The sequence below is a fragment of the Phasianus colchicus genome, chromosome 3, assembly GCF_987193195.1.
Source record: "Phasianus colchicus chromosome 3, bPhaCol1.hap1.1, whole genome shotgun sequence".
NCBI classification, from domain to species: domain Eukaryota; kingdom Metazoa; phylum Chordata; class Aves; order Galliformes; family Phasianidae; genus Phasianus; species Phasianus colchicus.
Genome location: NC_143438.1, coordinates 54,940,509 through 54,962,361, shown reverse-complemented (window position 1 = coordinate 54,962,361; position 21,853 = coordinate 54,940,509). Strand labels below are relative to the sequence as shown.

The window sequence follows — 21,853 nt, the reverse complement described above, 5'->3', positions numbered from 1 at the left end:
GCTTCTAAATGTTTTATTTACATTACCGTAGTTAAAATAAGAATTATATTTACTTCCTAGTCATAATTCATTGTTTTAATGGCAAGCATTCGTAATCAGCAAGCACAGTTAAGGACGATTCAAAATTAAGTGAGCTTCAGGGCGGTATTAACTGAATGAAGTTGTATTGGACTCATGGTTATACATTCCAGTATTATTTACATCAAACGTTATCTAGTGTCCCTCAACACCTACATGTAACCCAGGCAGTTATGGCTTGGCAAACGTAAACTGATGGAAATGGTAAAATAAAAAGAACAATGCAACACATGATCTTTGACAGGCAAAAAGCAGTACTACGGGAGAATCATTTGAAAATGGCAAAATTAAATGTCAGTGGACTGCTACTGCACGTTTTTTGGGGAGGAATGCTCTACAACAAACTGGGACAGCAAACTTTGGCTCTGGATTAAAGCCTGGAATGTTGCTCAGAAAAAAACTAAATGTCCTTTCACTTTTCCAGTGTTATCTTTTGACAATTCTCCATAATTATCTGAATATAATAATGTATTTAATTCTGAACAGATATAGCACAGATACCAGAGACCCAGAGGAGGATAAATATCTATATTCTAAGCTTCTCTGAAGGCAGTACAAACTGTTACATAATTTAGGTCAATTTCCCAGTTTTACCTAAATAACTGTGCTTCCTATCCAAGACAAACAGAAGTTCTCTGACTATCTGCTATTGCAGTCTGCTTTTTCTCTGTGTTATCTCTCAACACAGAACTTCCTAATAAAAGAGATACTGGCAATTGCTTTGCCATGGCAATTGATAACCAGTCAAATATAAATTTCATGCCTCTGGCATTATGCCTAATGCAAACAGTTTGGAGTGAGACATTCAACATCACGTTGCATCTTTTGATTTCATTTAAGTTAAAAAAATCAAAAGTGCATTGTGCCAATCTCCTAGGAGAGGTAAGGAAATCAATTACCAATTGTAAAGACTCAGGAGGTTTTATTTGGCAGGGTTCTTGGGAATTGCTTGAAGAACTAAGCTTAAGACAGGAATGCTTGTACTTCTGAAATTTAGCATGCTTTTTCAAATTCACGAGAAAGTAAGATAATGCTAAATAGAAAACTCACAGTTTAATATAAGTTTTGCCTTTGTCTTACCCTAAATTTAATACATTTAATCAACACATAATATAATGAAGCACAGATTTATCCCTATGAAGTCCAGAGTCTTATATGAGCAAAAGAAGTTGGACTGATGCAAAAACAAACTAATTCACAAATATGGAAAGAGGACAAAATCAGTTTGACTACACAAACCTGTATTCAGCATAAGGGAGTGGTAAAATATATGACACAGTTATGAAATTGTTTGGGCTAAACATGTTTTTTAATAATTTTGCTTTTAAAAAATTCAATCACAGACTTTCCACTGCTCCTTGCTCCACTATCTCAGATTCATAGTAGTAAACTATGAAATCAATACCACAACATAATTTATATTTCCTCTCTGAAAAGAGGACTATTACTTCATTTCTGTAGGGAAGTGTAGCCTTATCAATTTCTGAAAAATGTTTAAAAATTAACTGCTGTAAATGCTCTAGCCTGCTCTATTCTTTGGGCTGTGTTTCAGATGCATGTATTAAAGGGTACACATACAAATGCAATGCAGTATTTTAGCAAAATACATGGATAAAAAGAAGTGGAATACACCGATGTCTAAGAATTCTTAGATCTCATAAATTCTTCCAGAAACTGTTTAAGAGTCTCTATCTGTATTTTTAAATACTAATGACTATGTGATTTTGGACAATATAATCAACTAGTTTGCATGAATTCCCCCAAACTGAATGGTATTATGCTATCCTTAAAAAGGCAATATCTGATATAATTCATAAGTACAAGAACATGGTGTATTCTTTAAAAATGATAATAATAAAAATTTATTATCTTATCCTTTGACTTTCATTAAATGGAAATAGAATAATACCATGTTTATTTGGGATTTTTCAGATTCTGTATAAATATCTGACATATATATTCATACTTTTATGTAACAGGTAAAAGATTCAAGTTTATTTCAGAAGCCCTTAAATGGGAAATATATATATATATATATATATATATATATATATTTCACAGTGAAACCTAACAAATCTGCATTTCCTCCATATTATACATTGCAAAAATCATGCTTAAAAATCAAAACAATAATATACAATTAATAACGGTAAGCAAAATCAGACTATATGAAGGAGGGACACAATACCAGAAGTAGTTTGACTCACAACTCAACTAATCACCAAAACTTTTTCATGTTACTTTACCATCTCTTTTTATGAAATAATTCAGTCTGAGAAGGAACGTTCCTGTTCAAAATTCACGAGGTCAAAACACTGTCTGACATATTTTAAATTACCAGACTATACAGCACAATGTAATCAACATGCAATTTTTTTTTGAGATACAGTGGTAGTAGGGTTTTAAAATGTTTTCCTGTCACATCTGTAAGTGTGAATGAAAATTTTGACATCGAATTTGTGTCATAAGCTGCCACCTGGCCCAAACAGAAGAGAATACTTTGTTGAGAAGGGAAGTCAAATGCAGCATTGAAAGGCACTGGGCTTTACTTTAAGACTTTACAAGTCTTTTCCTTGGAGATGGTAGCAATAAACAAGACAGCCCAGTAAAAAGCCTGGCATCAATCAACTTCCAGTGATTGTTTGCTATTTGTAGCTTGCTTTTGAGTTGGTATTTACTGTCATCTCAATTTTTGGAATTGATAGTTTTTCTATAATTTGGAAATGGAATTCAGGTATTCAAGAGAGAAAAATTAGTGAAATATGCCTGGAAGCTACACAGGGAGTTGGGCAGATTGCGTGAGAGTACATTAGGTCAGTACAAGCTGGCAGAATAGAAGAAACCAGTTATTCTTGCTTTTGTCAAATCAATATTCTTTGCTGGCATACTCATCTTTAATGAATGAACACAAATATCAAAATTAACTTTCATTAAAAAAAGAAAAAAAAAAAAAAGAGAGAACAAGAGAAGTCTATCTTCATGGAACTGGAGATTATAGGAGCCAAAAGCTCAGGCTTCTTATTTACGTGGGCTAAGAAATCTTGAGATTGTAACTCAGCCCAGAGAAATTTTCTGACACTTGTTCTGCTGGGTTATTGATCTTTAATATTGAGAACTTTTCTCATAGGTTTTATTTTCTTCTTCTAACATATGAACTTAGAGGTTTTCCATAAATAACCAACTTAACCACAAGAATAATTTGGAAAAAATAAAAACAATAACAAAGGTTGACTTAAAATAATATGATTAAAGCACCATTACACAGCTTCAGACTGAAGTCAGAACTACAACTCAGCTTCTGTTACCAGATTCCACATTCAGCAGTGGCTTTCCTATCTAAGAATTCCTACAAGTATTCAAGCACAATGAATACTCACCATTAAAATCACCATTTGTTTGCCATCTCCGATCAAACCATAGCTACATTATAGAGAACTCCCAAGGATTATTGACACTGCTACTCTAGTATCACATTTGCAAAGTCACTTACAAAGACAGTATCTACCATTAGAACATTAATTTTTCCTCAGGTTAAGAGAAACACAGTAACCTATTTCAAATATACTGTTCACAATATAGGTATTTCTAGCCAATAGGGATACCACAGTCATGGTTTGCCATTCTCATCATATATATCTTTTTTCAGAGCAGTTACTTCTACATATAGCAGATATAGCACATTCAACACTTACTGAAAACAAACATCAATAACTTGACTCAATCAGCATAATTAGAACTTTCAGTTGAGTTTTTATATAATTGCAATGAAAACCTCTTTAACTTCTCTGAACTCCAGAAAGCAGGAACTTACAACAGTATTGTTATATGTTTGTTTATTGTCAAAATGCTCCTGCAGTGATACATTGTCAAAATATATAAGAGAACTTGAAATATGCAAAATATGCCACAGAGGAAAACACAGCACTTTAAGCACTGCAAAAATAAAATAAACAAATTTAAGAAGCCTATGAGAAAATTTAAAACTAATCAGAAAAACAACCCTTTTTTTCTCTGTAACAGTAGCATTCATCACTGAAAATTGTTCTGTATGGCACTGGATTGGATTGGGATGAAGAAACGGTCATCCCAGCTGTCCACACAGTTCTCTTCTGGAGGCTACAATGTCAGCCATAAAGGTATAGAAATTAGGAGAAAAAAATACCAAATACAGCCTGGTCCTCTCTTGAAAATAGAAGTTGATTCAGATTAACACTGATTAGTGGTAAAAACATGCTGGCTTAGGAACACAAAGCCACCAGACAATGACACCAGTGCCAGCAGATGTGGGTGGATAACTACAGGAACCACCCCTATTTAATCAGTTACCCACCTCATGGGAATTAGTCGTTTTCTTTATCTCATTTTCTACCTCACTGATCACTGCTCTGCTTTGTTTTTACTTAATGTGTTATTAAACTCACTGAGAGCCAGTATGGCAAAAACTGAAAGCTGTAAGAAATTTTTCTTCGGCTATAAAGTCTTGGACGCAGTTATGATACTAATTATAATGCAGGTGAGAATAATATTAGTAACTCCTAACTATGGTTGTCATAAAAACTCCATCTTTTTATTCAGTTGTAACTTAGACACATTTTAATTGTTTTTTATTACATGCTTCTTAGTACATACCCTTTTTTTGTGATAGTATAGAAAAAAAGAAAAGCTGTCTCTGAAAACAAAGGTAACGACTGGCATATTAATTTACTTAATAAACAGAGGAATAAAAAAACTATTGATTTTGCTATGAAAAGCCTTTCAGTTCCCATGTCTGCAGAAGACTCTGGAATTTTAACAGATTAAATTGCACTTCTGCAAAAAATAAAATAAAATAATGTAAACAAAAATAGAAATGAGAGAAAGGGGAAACTGTAGGCCAAAACAGAGGAGTTACCTGGATAGGCCATTTGGGAGACCTTTTGGGCAAAGAGCAAGATGAGAGACAAAAGAGGCAGTTCTCAGGAGAGAGAAAATGAAAGTCTGTAACCACCATAAAGCACTGGCTTTGAGAGAGGAGATAGCCAAAAATCAGAACTCAAAATTCTATAGTCATGATAGTATTACACCTGTTTTATAGTAGAGAAAACTAAAATTAAGCAGTGCTAGTATTTTATTATACATGCTGTTATGTATAATGAGCTTGATCCTTTTCAGTTAGTACTCTTCAAAACAAGAGGCAACACAGTTGAGTAATTAGTATGTAATCATTTTCAATAGGCAATTTTCTTGCAGCCTTCCTAATTGGAGGATAAGGCTGTTAAATACTACCGATATAGGCTACATTATGCAACCACTCTCAATGCCAGAAACCAGTTTCATTAATAACATGAACTAGGAGATTCATGTTGTGGAAACTCACAAAAAGCAGCAGAATATCACAGTGACTAGTATAGTAGCTGTAATAGTAGCTTTGCAGGTTCCAAGCCTACCAGTGACAGTACCAAGAGGATATTTGTGCTTAATTCAAGTATTTTCCAGCTTATAATTTACTGAAAGATTTTAAACATAAGTCTTGAAAGTAAATACGTCTCCAGATTAAAAAAAAAAAAAAAAAAAAAAGCCTCTAAATCGCACAGGTATAATAGGTCTGCATTTATATTGGTACACTAAAATAGTACTGAACAACTTGTGCATTTCAGACACAGTCACTGAAGCTAAGCAGGAGTTTTGCCCTTTGTTTTACTTTCTAAGACTCTCAGTCAAGAGAGGAGAGGAGAGGACAGAGTTCAGGTCACAGTTCCTCTATTCAGTTTAAAATCTATTTCAGGGAATAGAAAGGCCATAGTTTAAAGGCTCCATCCCCTATGCTATGGAGCTGGATGAGGTATAAGTACTTTTTCAGCACATCTTCCCACAATGGAAGCAAGAAAGAAACTCCTGTGAACTATCCAGAATGTGACTGTGTTAAGAGATACAACATAGAGCTAGTCCGAGAAAATTTAGAGGAAAAAGAGGAAAATAATTTTAAAAAAGGAAGAGAAAAATGTGAAAGAAGAGTTAAGAGATTGCTGATAAGAAAAAGAATGTGCAAATAAAAAGATCTAAAAGAGAAGAAAATGGAGAACAGGAAATGAAATAATAAGGAAAGAGTGGTACAAGTTATGAATTTTAGAAAATGAATATTACAGAAATATTTACCTTGCAGAGAGATGAGGAAATAAATGTATGTTTTATAAAATCATTTGCATTTCCAAACTACACATTCTTTTTCAAAACTGGTCTTATATAAATGTCAGCTTGATCAAACTCACATTTACAAAGTTAAATCTTACTAATATTACAAATATTAATCTTGCATAAAGGGAAACAATACAACTCTTAGGGTTGAGCTGGCTATAGGAAACAAAGCTGAGAAGAGCAAGCAGGTCAGAGATGCATTAAGAGATACTTTCTTTACATCTTCAGTTACATGGTTACAATAACTGCCACAGTTCAAAATCTTTTCCTAAGATTACCAGAACTATCAAAGCTCATTGCTTGTGACGCGCCTACTGAAAACAAATTACTTAAGTGCAGCTTGGGTACTACCTGACTCACTACTGCTTAAAAAGCATTCCTTATCAGTGCAGAAATATTCAAGTGAAAGAGGGAGAGATAAAGCGAACAAACACTGTACAGATGTCCAGTGACACACTGAATTACAGTGAATGAGCCGATGTTACCAGAACACAGCGATGCAGGAAATGAATATGGGTGTTGAGGGGCTGTACAGTATGTTGGAGGATCTGGGATTTGGCAAACCTGTCGCAGAGGAATGATTAAAGCAGGAAGCTCGGCTAAATTAGGACCATGCAGCAGAACAAAATACATGACTATTTTTAGAAAATGTTGGCATCCGCATAGCCCAGGGAAAAGACTGGCCTCTTACTTTCAGTGTGACAGAAATGGCATCAGAGTAAGTTACAAGGACATAGCAAGAGTAAATGCTAGAGAAGTTAAATGAGACTGATAGAAGACAGTGTGAAATGATGGCTGAGGAGGAGTTCTGTAAAATAAATGTCAAGGGCTTTGTTACCCAGAGTCACAAAAGTATAAATCCTTTTGCCAATTAATGAACGCGTTAGAGAATAAGTCAGTTTAGGACACCCTGGTATCAAACAGCTTTACCTCAGCTTGAACACACGTAGGAAAAAAAAAAACAGACAAAACAATTTGTGAAGTATAAATACTGACATTGAGTGGGAATCCTTTGGGAAGGTTCCAGCTTCAGAAATACTGTTCTATGCATGCTGTGTCTGTGATACTTCATCATATTTTCAAAGAACTCTTCACTGAGCATAACAGATCGAGCTCAATTTAAAGTGAGGTGAAAACCAGAATGCTAAAGAAGGTATTAGAGATAGGCTTCCCTGTTTAGAAAATGCTTCGCCATTGAAAATTGAGATTTCTTCTGTGATCTGCTTCTATTACCTCTCCTAGCAACAGCACTGTTTCCAAGTCCTTGTATTCCTCCACTATTTTAACAGCCATCAGACTGTCTAAAAAATTGGTTCCCTCAGTGAGAAATATTTACATTTCTTGCTGCTTTGACTACTGTTTTATAGCAGTGGTTTTCAGACAGCAGTACTAACAATCATTAATAGTCAGTCTATAAAATACTGTGCTGTTAGAAAATTTTGTAACCTATCCATTAAACAAGAACATTAGTTGTGAAAGATTCACAAGACTGACAATTAATAAGTATCCATCCAACTTTCCACCCACAGCGTTTTTGATTCTTGCAATCAGTGGTGAAAGAAATGGCATGGTATCATGTGAGTTACCAAGTCAGTTCTTGCAGGGAATGAAATAATGGTCCTCACAGAGACTGAAAAAGCAAATATCTAAGTTTCTCTTTATAGTTCATATTTTGTAGAGCTTAAGAAAACCAAGAAGGAAGGAAAACAAACTCCAAATCTGTCTTAAGCAAGCTTCAGTTCTGTTGAATATTCTCCAATAAAAACAACAAAATAATCTATAAATTTATTCCTGGACAGATTTCCATTTAAAGAGTAAACCTTGTTATCCCACCTTTCACCATCTGGGATCAAAAGCATATGCTTCCTCTGTTTATGTCTTTCACTGAGCTGAGCTTCTTCCTTACTGAATTCTCCCTCCATTTCTAATACACCTGACAGATTATTGTGACATGAGGCCATATGAGAATACATATTCTTATGTACAGAGTTTATCAAAGGATTTAGAGTACTGTTTGTCAATCATTACATTCAGCCACTAAGCCTTTCTACTCAGTAAACAAACAAAACATTTAGCTGTTCCTATTCAGCGGTGAACATACTAGCCCTGCCCCAGTCTTGAGAGCAGTGTTCTATACAGGATTTTTACAAGGACCTTTCAGCTGCAGTGAACCCCTCACAAATTATTTAAGAATTGCCAGTACAATGAATCGTTTTGTTCCTCATAGAACAGGGCAGGGTGCCAAAGCTTGTATCTTCAAAATTTATCCCACAGAAAAGTGAGGTATATATGCTCGCAAGTTGCCAAATTACACTTTGCTAGACTGCATTGGTTTTATTCCCTTTCAGTATATTTGATAACACTCAGCTGCTTAGCAATTTGTCTTTCCCTAGGCTAGCTGTTTGTCAGCCCTCAAGACACTAACTCTTCAATGATAATAGACAGTAAGTCAGCTTCATCAGGGACTCAAATGCCTCTATGAAAATGTTTGTAGCATGGGGAATAAGCAAGAGGAAGTGGAGCTGCACACATGCTTGCAGGGCTTTGATCTCAGTGGCATTACAGAGACACAATGGGGTGACTTCCATGACTGGGGCACTGAAATGGAAGGATACAGGCTTTTTAGGAAAGACAGGCAGGGTAGATAAGGAGGGAGGTATCACCCTCGATGTCAATGAGCAGCTAGAATGTATGGAGCTCCATCTGAGAGCTTATGAGTCAAGATAAAATGGAGGGCAGGGATAGATGATATTGCAATGAGGGTCTGCTACAGGGCATATGACCTGGATGCCATACAGAGTATAGATAGATAGAAACAGCGCTGGCCTTCATCGAATCCAGAAAGTTCCTGGATTGCATTGATGACAACTTCCTTATCCAAGTGACAAAGGAGCTAGTGAGAAGAGATGTTATGCTTGACCTCATTCTCACCAGTAAAGAAGGGACTGGTGGGGAATGCAAAGCTCAAGAGTGGCCATGGCTATAGTGACCCTGAAATGGTGAAGTTCACATTCCTTAGTGCAGAAAGGGATGAGCAAAGTAAATTCACTACTGTGGATGTCAGGAGAGCAGACTTTGGTCTCTTCAAGGATCTTTCTTTCTGTTTTTCTCTTCCTCCCTTGTTCCCAAGGAACAGTTTTGTGAAAATAGCATTAGAAGTACTCAAGTATTTAAAGTTAGAAATACATTTTAAATATCTTACTGAACTCAGCTTTCACAACAATGAAGTCTGGTGGTGGATTTTCTTCTCCCTATGTATAAAAATATTATGAAGACAAAATTATTTTGGGATTAGCTAACTTCCAGAAGTAATAGATTTAATGAGACTTTCTAATTTGGTGGTAATATTTGAATTGCATTGTTGAGCATATCATAAAAAATAAATAGTACTAGTCCTTGTTATAAAGATATAAGATGACATTTTTGTAGAATGACAACCAATCCTTGGAACTCAAGGAATCTCGAATAGCCCACATGAGCAATATAAAGTACAAACTCTGACATATGTTATTACAACAATTACTGGAGAGTTTCAGGGAGGGAAATTTCATATTTACAAGGCTGCATAGTACAGCACACAGTCCATCAATATGGCAAAATGTACTTAAAAACCAATATAAACTAGTCTAACTGCTTGAGGTGTCATTCAAGCTGTCACTTCAGAGAACACTAAAGTTATTTTTCAAAATCTAACATTAAACAGCTTTGTTATATTGATGTATCTAGAAACTGTATTACATACTTTCCTTCTATATTTCTTCTTCTCGTATCGTTTGTTTTAAGGGATATATATATATATATATATATATATAAATCTAAGAAAAAAAAAAAAAAAAAAAAGATTAATTCCAGGCTATAACATACTTTACAACCCTCTACAGATATGCATGAGAGTCATCTGATTATCAGAGATGATAGATGATAGAATCACTTGGGATGGAAGAGATCCCAAATGTCATCTTGTTCAAACCCCTCTGCCATGGGCAGAGTTGCCAGCCTCTATATCAGTCTGCCCAGGAACCTATCAAGCCTGGCCTTGAATATCTCCCAGGGATAGGGAATCCACAACCTCTCTGGGCAGCCCAAACCTGTGCCTCACCACTCTCTGAATAAAGAATTTCTTCCTAATATCTAACCTAAAATCTTTCTGTAAAATTATGGTGTGATTTCAGCCACAAGACTTTAAACAGTCTCTCTTCACTACAGTAATTTTCAGGATTTCATTAATAGAGCACATACTTCAAAACTGTAATTCCTTTGCACTTTAGTGAATTTAATCATGTGGAATATATTTTATGATGTTCTCTCCTTGACTTTCAGCAGAGGTGATTTAGGAGAACAGACAACAAAACCGGCATAAAATCAACATAGTATTTCAACTGATTATTTTTTCATACAAGATATTTGGATCATGACAAAGCTTAAACTCTAGTCTGTATGTTATGTGTGAATGAACTATTTATCTCTGTATTAAGTTTCATCTTAAGTTCCTTGGAAATAGTTATGATTTGCACTGATATGGATAGGGGTAAAAATACCAACAAGTTGGAAAATAATAAAAAGATAAAATATTTACTAACTTATCCCTCTCAATTCTCATCTTTTCAAATCTTTTCAAGGAGTGTTATCTCACCATCTCCGCAACCTGTCCATATTTTCTCTATTATTCTTTTTCTCGCTCACTCTAACATTTCACAAGTTACATTAGATCTTGCTTTCATTTTCTGCCACAGTTCTTCCAAAATTCAAATTTCTACTACTTATGTCTGAAATTTATGACAAAAAAAAAAAGCTGAATCTTGTGTATTTAATAAGATTCCAGACAATCCATTCTTAGATGATACTATTAGAAATATACTTCACAAATGCTCAAAAGCTTCAACTGAATGACCGTGCTGCAATTCTCTTGCTTCAAGTACTTCAAGCACTATAGCTTTTCTCATTTCCAAATTCTGAAGATGAGGTATCACGTTAATCAACTTTTCGACAAATCTAGGTCATTTAATCTAATACACTAAGAAAATCTATCTATATAAACTTTTTTCTCTTTCTTCCTTTTAAATCCAGATACAAGAATCATCTACCAAAGTTTGAGAGTAGTTCAAAAACAGAAAACAAAATGACATGAGAATAATAGAGCAGACTGCCTTTTTCACATTGTAAACAAAGCCAAACAAAAATTGCTCAAGTAAACACAATTTTAGACAGTTACATAGTGATGTAACATAAGCTTGACAAGATATCAGTCAGAGGATGTTTAAAAACTGACCTAGAAAATGCTAAAAAGTTCCTGATTCAGAAAAGGAAGAAACACTGCAAGAAGTGAGACACTGTAGTCTGCCGCGCAAAGTCATTAAAATAAATTGTTTCTCAATAAGAAGCTCATTTGACAGATGAGTTGTGCCAGGATGAAACTTATTGCTTACAGTTTTATAGTTGTAGGGTTTGTATGTTTTTACATATGATATCATTACTTAAATAAATGTGCAAGCTTATATTAGTTCTTTTTCAATTCAGCCACTTTGGCAAATTCTTCATTTTCTGTAACTTTTGTAAAGGATACATAATAAACCTGGTAATGCTTAGCAGCTAACTGTCCTTCAACTATTACAGTGAGAAATGATTTGATGAAACAACAAAACAGATTTGAGGAATTGCTCTCATGCTTCTTGTTAAGTCAGGAATAAAGTGAATTTTAACCACTCTATATTCTTGTTCTGTAATCCGCCAGCTAGAAATCTGCAGAGATACTGTTCTAAAACATGGATAAAAGTATCTTGAAAATGTGCTACTTTGAGATCAAAATTCAGAGGGCTCTTAAATTAGAGCACTGACTAATAGTCCTTTCTTTTCCTCAACCACCTCTCCTTTCACATTTCACGAAACTGTGTCAGGACTAGCCTGCTGCAGCAGAATTAGAATTCAATTTAGAAGATTTGAACTGCTTAGATGTTAAACACATCATTGTGCTAGAGATCCACACTTCTGTTCCACAGCAGTAAGTAGCACAGAGACTAGCTGCCCTTTATTGATGGTCAGTGAAAATAGCAATCAATGTCAGTCACATTCAGCACATACTTACTATGTGCTGCCCTGGCATTCCAGGCTGAAATTAAGCACTGCAAGTACACACAGAGAGCCTGAAACCACCTGTCAAGGAAGGTATGGTATACAAATTGCACCAAATACACACAATTCTTGAATGCTAAAAGGCATCTTTCGAAAGCCAGTAAGAAACATCAGAAAGTTCTCATAAGAATTGTCTGGATAATAATGCCAATTATAGAAAGGAATTTTGGCTAAAAAGTCAGTATAAACATTTTAACATAAAATTAATGCACTGTTTAAAACATTTCTACAGTCTCTGCCATGGATGTCATCCTTTATGATTTTTTGATTACCAGTATTCCACATCATAACATCATGCATTGGGAGTTAAAGAAAGGTTCCAGGCACCTGTCCCAGAAGAGAAGAACTACATTCCCCAGAAGGCTTTGTGTTCAGAGAGGAGATAAAAGTCATGATACCTTTCTCTCCCCTTCTACTCACTCCAATTGCACATCTCATCTCTGTATTAAAGTAAGGAGTTCAGCTTTCGGACAGTCTCTCTCTCTTTTTCTTATTTTTTTATTTTTTTATTTACTAGCTTTAATTCTAATTATATTGTATTATATTGTATTACAGTGTGTTATCTTGCATTCCAATACCTCATTTAGTAAATTAGTTTGTTTCTCCTTAGGTCATTGCTGCTGTTTTATTTTTAGGCCCATCTCCCTACCCTTCTTCCTTTTTCCCCCTTTTCCCTTTACCAGGTTGTGGGTTCTCCACCCCACTAGTCACGGGACTGAGCCGAACCAGCCCATAAACTGTTGAAACACAGGGTTCAGAGAATGAAGAACTCTAATGTCAGTTATTGCATTACAGAAGAATATCTTCCTTTTTTTCATTATTTTCACCAAATAAATTCCAAATAAATAAATAGAAACTCCTATCTGCATGTAACATTTGACTTCAAAATACAAATGCCAGAAGTCATGAAAAGCAGGTGCAGAAGTAACTCAGAACATATTTTAATGCCTACCAGAAACAGATAACACAAATAATTTACTATTGGTTTCAGTGTCTTCATGTTAACTCACAATTGCCTAACCAAAACTGAAAAGTCACCAGTTCTGAAACTAAGAAATATCAGTCCAGAAGCATATTTAAGATTAACAACAAGCTATTAACTTTTATCTGCTATAGGAAAAAGGGGATCAGTAAAGGAAATTAAGCACAGCAGGATTTGGTTCAGGTTCAGAATACCATTTAGTGCATGAAAATTAATTAATTCAGCTGAGTTCTCACCATGAGGTGAGAACTGTGGGCTTGGCAGCTCAGGTTTGTTTCTCATTGTGCCTAACTCCCTGGCACACAGACACAGATAGCTGGGCTTCCAGAGATAAATACCACATTACGCAACACCTCAGAAATCACCTCCCTTCTATGCTCCTAAATTCCTATGAATGATATTTACAGCAAAGGGATGGAAGAAAGAATTTAAAGATAAACAACAGGACAACATAAAGACACAAGGCAGGAATGGTGTTTACACTGCCCCACTGAGGCCACACCATTGCCCTTGGCTTTGAAGAACATAGTCATACTACACAAATGGGTGAGAACAGAGGAAGCATGAGCTGGAAAGACTCGTCAGATGGATCCACTTTATTTCTGGTACTGGGACCCAAGCAGACTGTGACAATGTTTGTTTGTACACAGTTTTCATAATGAATGAATTTTTCTTCTTCTTGCCTGTAAGAAACTGCAGACTGGGCTGCAGATCCAGGGCTATATAGGAAAATCAAACTGGAATGAGTGAGGAGGCAAAAGGAGCATTGGCTACACCTGAGACTTTCATTTGTGATACTTTTTGATTTTGTAGCATAATGGGAGAGGCTACCACATTAGAAGAATCACTACAGACACAGCACTCAGAAACACTCCAATAAGAGGAAGAAAATAGAAGAACCTTTAAACATATCTGGCTGAGGTCTTTAGCTACCAAAGACCAGACAAACTGTCCTTTCACCCAGCTTCACTATTCTCTGAGTGTGGCAGCGGACAGCAGGCAGACATACATACAGAGAGACCGGAGAATTCTAAAGAGCACGTGAACAAAGCCACTTCATGCTAAGAGAAAATGGGAGTAAAAGGGAAAGGAGCATGCATCTAAGCCTACCACTATACAGTTGTGCAACTCTCAGTGATTTTGCAAATATTAAGAAGTCCATTTATTAAAAATAAATGAGACACTTGCCTTCTTAATATGAGGTTGAATGCATCTATGGTCTAAAATATAAAACTAAAAGTTGTATTTAATATTAGAAACCTTTATTTACTTTTCTATTTTGTTATACATCATACAGCTTATTCCAAAAAGATTTTTTAATAGTTCTCTTTTTCACTGAAGGAATGATATATGCCATAAAATTTAAAATATTGCTATGTCTGGAATTATGGCTACAATTATGGAGGATTGCTCAGTGCCTTCAGCAATGACATAATATAAATGCTTCGTAATAATTTCATTCACCCTCCAAATGTTCATTCAGATTAATTTACACAAGTACATTGCCCGTTTCCTCACATGCCACAGAAACAGTTGCCCTGGAGTGAAAGATAATCGCTCTTTAGACTCAGTGTTGCTCAGCTGAATGGGGTGAGACGTTCTCATGGAAATGCAATGACTGTACAGCCAACCGCTGCACAAGTGACTATATAAAAAGTTGTTTCTATGAAAAAGTTGACTTCTATGACAATAGTTAAAGGAACTTTGCATCAACAACACAAAGAAAAACATTTACATGAATAAAAATCTGTGCAATATAATTACAATAATACTGACAAGTTTCATTGGGAAAGCGAAAATGACTGAGAGCAGTAAAACCAAACCTAACTGCTATTATTATTTTTTAAATATATGCAGTATATTAAGCCTTAGTATAAAATATAGCATTCAGTGAGAAGAAGAAAGTCACTTTATATAAGTGTAACTGAAAGCACAATGTCTTAATTTTTTATATAGCGATGTCTAACACTAATTTTCTAGAGATTGTAAAAGCATTTATTTTGTGTACTTAAAACTCCATAATCAATAAGATTTACTCTGAATATGGAATTAATTAGCTACGCCTTATCTATAATTGGAAATATAATGATTTATAGTATTATTTATGATATCACTACTGTCCATAATTTTGAAGCTAAACAGGGAACTATGGGAGCAAGTCCAGTGGAGGACTACAAAGTTAATCATCTTTGTGGGGCCCTGGAGCATCTCCTTATAAGGAAAGACTGAGAGAGCAGGGATTGTTCAGCCTGGAGAAGAGAAGGCTGAGAGGTGATCTTATCAACACATAGAAATATCTAAAGGGTGGGCGTCAAGTGGATCGGGCCAGGCTCTTTTCAGTGGTACCCAGTGACAGGGCAAGAGGTGTCAGACACAAACTGGAACAGAGGAAGTTCCATATGAACATGAGAAAAAACTTTTTTATTTTGAGGGTTACAAAGCACTTGGAAGAGTCTACTTACAGGGGTTGTGGAGTCACTTCCTCTGGAGATATCCAAAACCCACCTGGATGCTTTCCTGTGTAACCTACTGTGGAGAACCTACTTTAGCAGGGAGTTTGGGCTAGATGATCTCCAGAGGTTCTTTACAACCCCTACAAGTTTGTGATTCTGTAATGAAGGCAAAAGCCAGGATCGAGTATCAGATGTCTAAGAGAAAACCTGGGAACTATTAATCATGGAATAATAGAATGGTTTGGGTTGGAAAGGGCCTTAAAGATTACCTACTTCCAAACCCCATGTCACAAGCAGGAACATCTTCCACCAGACCAGTTTGCCAAAGCCCCATCCTACCTGACCTTCAACATCCAGCATCTACAACATTCAGGCAGTCTGTTCCAGTGCCTCATTATCCTCATAGTGAAGAACTTCTTCCCGATGTGTAATATCTAAATCTCCTCGTTTAAAGTCATTATCTCTTCTCTTATCACTACATTCCTTAACACAGAGTCTCTTCGCAATTTTCCTGTAGTTCTCTTTTAAGTGCTGATATGCTACTAGAAAGTCTCCCCAGTACATTCTTTTTCTTGTCTTCAGGCTGAGCAAGCCCAATGCCCTCAGTCTTTCTTCAATCCTCTGATCATCCTCATGGCCTCCTCGACATCTGCTCCAAGAGCTCCATGTCTTTCTTGTGCTGCAGGCACTGGAGCTGAACAGAGTACTCCAGGTCAGATCTCATGAAAGCCGAGTAGAGGGGTTGCAATCACTTCCCTGGACCTGCAGCTACACTTCTTGTGATTCGGGCCAGAATAAAATTAGCTTCTTGGGTTGCAAATGCACATTGCCACCTCATGCAAAGCTTTTCATCAAACAACAGCCCAAAGTCCTTCTCCTCAAAGCTGCTCTCAATCCATTCCCTGCCCAACTTGTATTTATGCTCGGGACTGCCCCAGCCCAGGTGCAGGACTTCATATTTGGCCTTATTGAACTTCTTGAGTTTTGTACAGGCCCATCCCTCAAGCCTGTCAAGGTCCCTCTGGACATGTTGACATGTCCACAGCATGTTGACAGCACCACACTTGTGTGGTTTTGTATTGCTGGAAAACTTGCTGAGGCTGTACTCAATCTCACTGACCACATCACCAACAAAGATGTTAAATAATACTAGTCCTAATACAGACTGCTGAGGAAAGTCACCTCATTGGACTCCTCTTGGACACTGAGCTGTTGACTGCAACTCTTTGAGTGTGACCATACAACCAATTCCTCAATCCACTCAGTGATATATCCATCAAATCTATGTTTCTCTCATTTAGAAACAAGGATGATGTACAGTACAGTATCAGTCACTTAATAGTTTATACTGCATTTTTTTTTTTCTAAATTTTTCCTTATATAAACCCTGCAGAAATCTACCAGACACAGACTATTTTTATTTTTAAAAGTAATTACTTCCTTGTTCAGAATTTGGCAGATGAAACTTTCTCTCTGCTGATCTCAGTGGAAACCTCTCCATTACCTTCAAAAACACCAAAAAACTTCACACTTCTCAATGGTTATTTTCAGTTAACAAGAATACTATGAGACTTAGTACATATTTTCACACTCTCATTGCACTCCATAAAGATAAAGCAACTGAGAAAACTAAGGAACCATCCCCAGACCTCTGATTCTATAGAGTGGCATTCTATGCAGCGGTACAGTTATAATACTAAAACTCCATGGTTTAACTTATGCCAACAGTTGCAAGAGTATATTATAGGGATCACTGTTGTGACAGGATCTTCTGAATTTGTCCTTTGCAGAGCAGCCTATACTCCATTAGCCACACAATCTATCTTCACACAAAGCAAATAAAAATAAATAATGCTTTCACTTATTGTATCATAACATCACATTTTTCTATTGTAATCAAATGGACTACTGTCATAATCTGTCTTGCTTCTCAAAATAACTTCAGTTCAGACTTTAAAAAGAACACATCATTCATAATGCCTCGTGAAGTAATGAAAGGGAGAAATAGCAAAAATGAGCAGGTTATCAGATGTAAAGAAAACAATATTTTGCAATGTTATATCCACTAATGTTGACTCAACTTCACAACAATGCTGGTTTTAGATTTTAAATTTAAATATGCTTCTTTTCAGAAATTAAAATTAATAAAATGGAGATCATTCACATTTTTTTAAATAAATGTGAATTAAAAAAAATTAAAACTTTTATAATCTACATTTTGTTACCTGCACTATAAGACTCTTCCTGGGACTAAACTCAGATAAGTCTCTCACACATTCAAAACTATTTGCAGTTTTCTAACTGTTATTCCATTTCAGTTTGGGAGAATAAATATTTATGATCATTCACGGAAGCTTTTGATCAGCAATCAGTGTTTTAGAACCATCTCTCTTAATCCTTTGTAATGTTTGCATCCTAGTCACTCTCTTTACTTCAGCAACAGAAAAGCAACAAACACAGCAGGAAGAAAGTGACATAGATGGTCAATCTGATTCAGTCTGAGTAGACAACCGCTGAAATGGAGGAAGAGAGAAAACATGCTAAAAGCCTTAATAAGAAAAACTGTAATTTTCTTAAAATACAAATTCTATCAGTCACACTACCATTATACGAAAATACATTCAACTTACTGCAATAAAAAAAGCATCGGTTAGAATGTTTTCATATGGGCCATTTTCTGCATTTTCTGGTTGCACAAGGGCTCCTCCCACACAGCACAGAAAATGATTACACATAACAAGAACTTTTGTTATAGGAGCTGCCTAATGATTTCATGAATACATTCTAGCATGCATTTTAGCTCCAGCCCCCTAAGCAATCTCATACTATCCCTCTTACTTACAGAAACATTCTTGTTACGTGGAAGTGAAATATTTCTAAATTTACAAGGAAGTCTCTCAGTTCTCTCAGACACACTGAAAAGTGCCATCTTTGAATGCTCCCTCAGGCTTTTTTTTTCCCATTTCAGTAAGGAAAGGATCCTGCTTTCAGGTGTGTTGTGTTTGTTTATATTTTTAGGGGTGTTAGCAACGATACCATCGACAACAGTGTTCCGCGTACAAGTAAGATGGTTATGTACTTTCTTCTGAGCTCTCTAATGGACACCTCTTTCCCCAAGTTGCACTTACCAGGACATGGTTTAATATCTAAAAACATTTTTTTCCTTCTAAAAAATCTTAGTATGGAAGCAATATTTGAGATCTCTACACATTGCAGTTCTGCAGCCTGTTTTGATGGAGAAAGCTTTAACCAAGGAAAAAATGAAATCCAACAAAACTTCCACAAATGTAAATTAAAAAAGTAAAAAAAAATGAAGAAAGTCTGTAAATTACAGCACTAAAATTTAAATATGAAAAACTTGTGAACTCTAGCACAGTGTATTTATCTTTTAGCAGGTATGAAAATAGACAAGAGATGAGTAATCCCAAAATATGAGCATTATTCTTCATTACATTCAACTGTTATTAATATCTGCAGCATTCACTGAGGTTTTCCTCTATGAATAAAGAAACCAGAATAGTATTCTCAACGTTTAATTTATTTTGTACTTAGAAATTAATTTCCTGTCAGACTTTTTGCTTCTTCAAAATGCTTCAAGCCTGATTCACATCATATAAAAGCCTCTGACAACCTGGGCAGGTTTTTATAGCACTTATGAAACACTAGTATTAGTCTAGTAGCAATTAGAACTTTCACATAATTCCTTGTCATTTTTTAAGCTTTGAGCTAAGGGTGAAATGTGTCCTCTTTTTTTTTCATTTTGTCTCAGATTTTCTATATATTCCAGTTTTTTAACACAGATATCTTTTACTGCATACAGTATATTTATATGATTAGTGACATCAGTACGAAACAGAGGAGGGTGATCTTGCCGTAATAAAAAAATTATACAATAGAAGTATGAAGCTGTTTTGATACATGAGCAATTATACTTTAAAGGACTGTATTAGTCTTTAAATAGGCATGGTAAAGTTTCTATTGTGGCACATCTAACGTGCTGAACTTCAAAAGTATCTCTGCATCTTCTTTCTGTAATGCATTTTCAAGGCAGTCATTGCCTAGGGGAACTAGAGCTCCTAAGGGCACCAATCAACGTTTGGTAGGCTGCTGTGCTTGCATGGTGTCCCACTGAAATCAGTGGGGTATCAAACAACAATAGCAATCCGGCAACATTTAAGAAATCACTAAATGAGTACCTACAAACAGACAAAGAAGGTGAGATAATATGCTAGAATTAAAATAGAAAATTGCAATTATGTTTTTCAGCAGTAGACTTTTAAGGTTTGAGAGACCTGCTGAAAAATATCTACAACTGAAAATACATTATGTTCATCACCTTGATTATATGTGCTTACTTCGGAATTTATCTGACAGAGAAAAGCAATTTAGATCTTTCAATAAGGACAAAATGTGAAATAGGATTTCTGCAGCTTAGCTTAATTCATCAGCCTTCTAAGCTGTAAAAATAGAGCAACAAACACAGATTCAAAATCACTATTTTAATGACAGACTTATCCTTACTGAAAATCTTACTGAGGTTGTATATTCCACAAAGACATAATTTGTCTTTGCGTAATATACGCAGGATACAGAAAAAAAAAAAGAAATTTCCCCTTACAGCAAAAGTATGTTTACCCATATGAGAGGAACTACCAAAGTAACAAAAAACATAAGGCAAAGCCAAGGGGAGAACAGGTATCCCATTGTGCTGCACTGAACTCTTTTTTTCTTCTGCTTTGATATCATAATCTTCAGACCCGTGCAATATCTGAAATAACTTTGACAATAATGTTAGTTACTCTGTACAGTTCTTTACTCCAAAGACTGAACTGTGACTCTATTCTCCTTCAACATTAGTTATTAGCAGAGTTATTATTTTAATTCCAGAAACAGAAGGCCATGCTGGCAGCTGAATCAGTTTCCCTAGTATACATTGCCAGAGATAACTACAATAAAGGAGCATCAGTTCCACCCAATCTGCTCAAACACTACTATACCCCCCTGTGGTCTTTAGGTACAAAACATTAAAAAACAAACATAAAGCAGATGGAGACAGCTCAGAGGACAGCAGTATGAATGGTGACACATAGAAAAATATGGCCTATAGACTGTGTGAATTCAAGTCCTCCTAGTCATGAACGGAGAAGACTGAATCTCAATTTTCTCATATATATACATAATATATGCACACATATAAAAAATTGTGCATCTAGATATTTTGTATATGCACATAAACTTACGTATATATGTACATATAAAAAGAACAAAGAGAAACAAGCTGTTGCCCATGTTTAATGTGAATAAGATAAGAAGTATGAGATTAAATCACAATGAAGATGACAGAAATTTTCCAGTAGCTGAAATCCTTCATCAGTTCACAGAAATCAATTGCCTATGAGAACTGTGAACTTCTGTTGCTAGATGTGTTCCACTCTATTTTTTTTTTTTTTTTTCCCAAGAATTAATTAAATAAAAATATTCAAGGAATGCTTTAAGTACAGCTGATCTCATGCTCTAGGGAAGGACTGGACAGATTGGTCTCATTTCAACCTTTTTTTTTTTTTTTCTAGAATATCACCTTTTTTGAAAACTAATTTTCAGGTAAATTAAATTTCAGCTTTTCTTTCCTTTTTTTTATTTGCAGTAATAGGAACTAAATCCAGCATTGCAGTCCATCAAAATATGGCATGTATTACATTTTAAAAGTCCTATTCCTGAGAGACTCTTTTATAGGTAAAACGAATAAGAAAATGAACAAGGGAGTTACATCCTGAAGAGCAATTTGAAAATATTTATAACCTGTTCATTAAACTTGTCAAAACAGGGTGCAGCACAGATGACTTCAAAACACTTCAATTTAAGTACAATCAGCAATGCCTTAACAAGACAAAACTAGGCTTTAAAAAATACCCTCTTTAAATAAAACCTAAAACTTCCTATTGAGCATCAGACACTCATTATGTGTACTGTGTTTTTGTTTTTTTTTTTAAATGGGTATATGATGGCTTTGTCCATTTTTTGTTGAGATTGTTTTGAC

The 21,853-nt window shown here is 35.4% G+C and overlaps 1 protein-coding gene across 8 annotated transcripts in view; it reads right to left on the bottom strand.

Annotated features, from left to right (window-relative positions):
• Positions 1–21,853, bottom strand: part of SNTG1 (syntrophin gamma 1) — a 332,486-nt gene that overhangs the window by 159,481 nt on the left and 151,152 nt on the right. The window contains exon 1 of one of the 8 annotated variants that reach the window (XM_090137574.1): positions 9,455–9,495. The exons of the other annotated variants lie outside the window; for them this stretch is intronic. The gene's annotated coding sequence lies outside the window, so the exon portion shown is untranslated. Of the gene's footprint in view, positions 1–9,454; positions 9,496–21,853 lie in introns of those variants that run through there. 8 annotated transcript variants of the gene reach the window in all.